This window comes from Narcine bancroftii, chromosome 6 (genome assembly GCF_036971445.1).
Source record: "Narcine bancroftii isolate sNarBan1 chromosome 6, sNarBan1.hap1, whole genome shotgun sequence".
Taxonomy (NCBI): domain Eukaryota; kingdom Metazoa; phylum Chordata; class Chondrichthyes; order Torpediniformes; family Narcinidae; genus Narcine; species Narcine bancroftii.
In genome coordinates this window covers 43,373,112-43,379,317 of record NC_091474.1, presented here as the reverse complement: position 1 = coordinate 43,379,317, position 6,206 = coordinate 43,373,112, and positions in this window count along the sequence as shown.

The following is a 6,206-nucleotide window of genomic DNA, read 5'->3' as shown; positions in this document are numbered from 1 at the left end:
TCAACAACATTGGAGCATTAGGCCAAGGGTTGGAGGGGAGAAGATAATTCTCACTGAGAGAAGCTTGAGTCGTTCATTGCAGCAGAAGATATTGTGCACTGTCACTGTACAATCAACAAAACACTTAAATCACAGTTTTGCTTATTGGAACAGAGTTTCAGAAACATTGAGCCACGAGGAATGTCATACACATTCAGAACATTCGAACTGAGGTGTCATCTATTCCAATCAGGATTTCACATTCCAACAGAGATATCATCTATTCCAATGCCAATTACACGCTGTAAAAACAGCAAATTTAAAGAACAAAAACTATGGGCAGGTGATTCGACTCGGGCTACTCACAATTGGGAAAATGGCTGATTCTTTGCTTCCAACATTCTTTGAATCCAGATTTCTTCTCATCATGTCTTGGGTAAACTCAATGACCAGCATCCACGATCTTCTGGTTCGGAGAATTCCAATCATTGGCATGAAGTTCAAGGCATTGGTGAGGCCAGGTTTGGAATATTGTGTGCAGTTCTGGTCTCCAAGTTATAGGAAGGTAAGGTAGAGAGGGTGCAGAGAAGATTTACTAAAATTTTGCCCTGGATTACAGTATCTAGAATACGGAGAAAGAATGGATAGACTGGGTCTTTATTCATTGGAGCATGGAAGGTTGAGAGGGGATTTGTTAGAGGTATTTAAAATAATGAGGGGAATAGACAGAGTAGTCGTGAATAGACTCTTCCCCTGGAGGGTAGGGGAGATTGGAACAAGGGGTCATAAGTTAAGGGTTAGGGGGCAAAACTTTAGAAGTAACATAAGAGGGACCTTCTTCACTCAGAGAGTGTAATGATCTTCCAGAAGAGGTGGTTGCAGCAGGGTCAATTCTGTCATTTTAGAGGAAATTGGATGAGTACATGGATGTGAGGGGGTTGGAGGATTATGCAGGGAACAGGTAGGTGGGACTAATGGAATTTCATTTAAATCGGTGAGGACTAGAAGGGCCAAGATGGCCTGTTTCCATACTGTAATTGTTATATGGTTATATTTCTGCTAATCACCCCCCCCCCCCCACCCCACCCCACTCCCCTCCCGAGGTTTGGGCACTCATTAGGACTTTATTCCCCCAGTTCCAAGTTCTTCACTCTGAACTCTTGACAATCACTTTCTAGGAATGATCCTACGAAGAGAGGTTGATTGAAATTGTTCTCTCCTCACAAGTTCATGCTGATAGTCATTGTTATACAGAAAGTCACCTGACCTCTCTGGCAGGAATCTGTCAGAAGTCACCTCACCTTCCAATCAAGGTGAAGTTGCCACGCAATTGATTCTCGCAGGTCTTGTGGGCACACCTGAGCCAGCCCCTCCAGCAGGCTGTTATAAAAAGCCAACTACGTGGACCAGCTAACTCTCTTGTTCCCTTGAGACAATTCTGAGCTCCACTCCAGGATGTGGGCTGCGAGACCCTGGAGACAAGTTGTGTGGTATATACCGGTACAGAGTGGGGACTATTGTGGCATACACCTGGGAGAGACCACAGCGTTTCACCCATTACAGATGTAGTGTTTCTTGTCAATTAGAGTATTGTGCCTACATAATGTGATACTAAGGCTACATAACAATACCTGCCATAGCATCAATCAGGAGTTGTATCTTTATGTGACCAGCATCCGATGCCTATGATTTGCATGCTACTGCTGTGTATATGAGTGTGTTCCCTGTTGAAAATCCTCCATGTGTAAATAAAGATCAGTTTTCTTGTCACTTTTTTAACTCATCAAACCTATTCTCATCATCACTGTCATGTCCGTCAAAATGCAGTGATGTTGTTTTGTGAGCAGGCCAGTTAGTCATCTCATAAATAGTAAAAGTAAGGTACAGTCTGGACATAGAGTTATAGATCCTGCCAGATCAGCTGTGTATTGGGAGCATTATCTGTTTTCATTTCTGGTATTTAGTCTTCTATCTGAAAACATTCCTCACTCTTTCCCTCAGCCCTTTGTCTATTATTTATTTCCTGTGCGCTCTGGTTAGTCATCTGCATGACAAAGGAAATCAGTTCTTCCAGCTTGGCTGACATGTTGGAAACTATTCTAACCCATGGATGGGGAACTGATTCATGCCATGGTGCCAACATGGGGAAGGAGCACAAGTCTGTGCTCAGGACCCCATCCCTCTCCTGCTCACACCCTCTTCACATCATGTCTCAGAGCAACCTCATGGCTTCTTTTAGCCTTCCTGATTTCTTTCTTGAGTTTTTTTTTGCATTTATTATACACCTAATTTGTTCCATGTTGCCTATACCTGTTATACACCATCTGAACCAGAGCCCCAATAACCCTTGAAAACCAAGGTTCCCTATGCCTCCCAACCTTGCCTCTGATCCTGAACGGAACATACGAACTCCGTAGTCTCAAAATTTCACCTTGGAAGATTCTCCACTTACCTTGTACATCATGGCCTGAAAACAATTTATCCCAATCCAAACATTCTAGATCCTTTCTCATTTCCTCATAATTGGCCTTACTCCAATTTAGCCCAGATCTATCCTTCTCCATAAATAACATGAAACTAATGGCATTATGATCAGTGGACACAAAATGTTTCCCTACAGTCACATGTCCTGTCTTGTTCCCTAATAGATAATCCAGTATTGCATTCTTTCTAGTTATATATTGATTTAGAAAACTTTCCTGATACATTTAACAAACTCCAAGTCATCCAGCCCTTTTACAGTCTGGGAGTCCCAGTCAATATGTGGAAAGTTAAAATATCCTACTGTCACAACCTTGTTTCCTGGAACTGTCTGCTATCTGTCTACAGATTTGCTCCTTCAATTCTCACTGACTGTTTGGCTGTCTATAATACAACCCCATATATGTGGTCACACCTTTCCTGTTCCTCAGCTCCACCCCATATAGCTTTAGAAGATGAGCCCTCATCTTTCATGCCTGAGCACAGCTGTGATACTTTTCCTCATGAGTAATGCCATTCCTTACCTGTTCATCCAACCCCCCACCCCCCCCAGTTCTATCACAACAGAAGCCCAAAACATTGAGCTGCCAGTCCTGCCCCTCCTGCCACCAAATTTCACTAAAGGCCATGATGTCATAATTCCACATGCCAATCCACGCTCTAAGCTTGCCTGCCTTTCCTTCAATACTCCTTGCATTGAAATAGATCCACCTGAGAACATTTTCACCACATTCAACCTGTTGACTTCTAATGGTGCATGCGATTTTCACATCAACTTTTCCCTCCTCCACTCCTCTATCTGCTCTGGCATCTGGTTCCCATCCCGTGCAAATCCAGTTTAAACCCAGCAGAGCAGAACTAGCAAACCTTCTCACAAGTATATTAGTTCCCCTCCAGTTCAGATGCAAACCGTCCTGTCGGTACAGGTACCACCTTACCTGGAAGAGAGCCCACTGATCCTGAAACCTGAAGCCCTCCCTCTGACAGAATGACTTTAGCCATGTATTAAGCTGCATTATCCTCCTATTTCTAAAACCTCACTAGCACATGGCAAGGGTACTATTCCTGAGATCACTATTCTGGAGACCTGGTCCTTCAACCTCGTGCCCAACTCCCTGAACTCTCCTTGCAGGATCTCCTCACCTTTCTTACCCAAATGGACCATAACATCTGGGTGCTCGCCCTCCCTCCTGAGAATGCCATGAACTCCTGAGATATCTCGAACCCTGGCACCAGGGAGGAAACATACCATCCAGGATACTCAACCTCTTCCACAGAACCTCTTATCTGTCCCTCTCACTATGGAATCCCCCATCACGACAGCTCACCTCTTCTCCTCCCTTTCCTTCTCAGCTAAAGGACCAGACTCTGTGCCAGAGATCTGATCTCCGTAGCTGTCTCTAGTAGGTTGTTTCCCAACCCCCCCCCCAAAAAAGTATTCAAAATCATATACGTTATTGAGGGGAACAGCCCCAGGGGTGCTCTGCGCTGCCTGCCTTTACCCTTTCCCTCTCCTGCCTCCTGGGTGTGATAGTGTCCCTGTAACTCCTGTCTATCATCCCCTCTGCCTCATGAATGACTGGGAGTTCATTGAACTCCAGCTCCAATTCCTTAACTTGTCTTGTCAGGAGCTTCAGCTGGATGCACTTCTCACAGATGAAGTTGTTAGGGATACTGCTGCGGATGTGGGAGAGGGAGATTCCAGTGATCCTAATGGTCACTTATGGTCCTGTGGATTGACCTCCAATCCATTTCTCTGCAGCAACCATAGCACACCGTGATGCAGCCAGCCAGGATAATCTTGATAGAGCTCCTATCCCCACCCCTCATTCCAGATTGCTGGAGGGGGAGGGGGAGAGGAAGGGAGATTCCAGTGATCCTAATTGTCACTTATGGTTCTGTGGTTTGACTTCCAATCCATTTCTCTGCAGCAACAGTATCTCATTGTGATGGAGCCAGCCAGGACACTCTCGATAGAGCTCCTACAGAAGGTTGACATAATGGTGGCTGGTAGTCTTGCCGTTTCAATCTTCTCAGGAAGTGCAGTTACTGTTGCACCTTCCTGACAAGTGAGATGCCGATGGACCATGATGTCACTAGTTCCGTTAACTCCAAGGAAGTTGGTGCTTTCCACTACAGAGTTGATCGTTCCTGGTCCTCCTGAAGTCCATGATTATCTCCTTCATTTTGTCCACATTGAGACTCAGGTTGTTACTCTCACACCATTTCACGAGATTTTCCACCTCTTCTCTGTAAAGCGATTCATCGTTGTGGCTGACGAGGCCAACTGCAAACTTGAAGACACTGTTGGAACTGGATCTGGCGATGCAGTCATGGGTCAGTAACGTGAACAGGAGTCGGCTGAGCACGCAGCCCCGAAGTGAGCCCGTGCTAAATGGGACAAATCTTGACAAATACAGAAATAAATCATAATTTAAAGAATGCAGGAGCTCTGGAAAGAGGAAGGGAGTGAGTTGATAGGGAGCACCTGAATTATTTCATGTTCTACAATTCATTCCCATGAAGTTGGAAAAGTTAAAACACAAGAGGTTTGCATCATGTTTTACTCCCAAGGTCAGTAAATCTTTAACGTAGCAGTATGGACACTGCTTTCAGCCTCATTAGGAGCATGTACCTGAACCAGAAGGGCACATGCTCCAGGACCCAAGGTAATTTATTGGCCTGCTGCTGGATGCTTTACTAAAGTAGCACAATGATCCCTATCCAACACCCTGGACCTTGCTGCTGTTCCTGCACATATCTCCATTCAATAAACTCTTTCAGATGCCCATCTTAGAAACTACTTTCAATCCCTTTTATCCAGCTTGCTAAAATTTCTCAGTAAATGCATTGAGTTCAAGTTCAGCTGGAGATGGCCAACTGGCCCCTCAGACCTGTCCTGCCAATCACTGAACACCCAGAAGGAATCTATTCACTCCGATTATCCTGTTCTTATCCAATTCCTTGATGTTTGGATCACTTTGCTTCTTCTGTCTTCATAGCCACAGAATTGTGAATCATAACCACATCATTTTGGATCTGCAACTTTAGGCTTGCCAGTCATCCTGCCATTTTATCTATCAGTTCAATCAGATTCTGGTTGTTTACACATTCTCACCCTTTCCCTCACCATTGATGGCAATGGCGTGCACTCATCTCATTCTCTCTCAAACCCCACTTTGAAAGATGGTTCTTTTAATCAAACTTGCATCATCGGCTTTAAGTATCATCATCTAGTTTGTTCTTATCAGATCTTTACCAAGTGCCTTTGGACACGTACATGTATTAAAGATTAAAGGTTGCTACCTAAATGTCTAAGGCCACAAGGAACAGAAATAGGCTGTTCAACCCATCGAGTCTGCCCACCCATTCAATCAGGAGCTGATCCATGTTGCCGCTCCGCCCCGCTGCCCGGCCTTCTCCCCATAATCTTTGATGCCCTAGCTAAAAAAAAACTATCAATTTCTGCCTCAAATGCACCCCATCACCTCACCGCCACTGCCTGTGACAACAAATTCCACAGATTCACCACCCTCTGGTTGAAGATATTCCTCCTCAACTCTGTTCTAAGCAGACGGCCTTCCATCCTGAGGTTGTGCCCTCTTATCCTCTCCGCTCAGTCACCTTTCAACATTCAAAATGTTTCAATGAGATTTCCCCCCCACCCCATTCTCCTAAATTCCAACAGATACAGACTAATAAGAGTTCTCAAATGCTCCTCATAACTTTCATATCTGGATTCATCC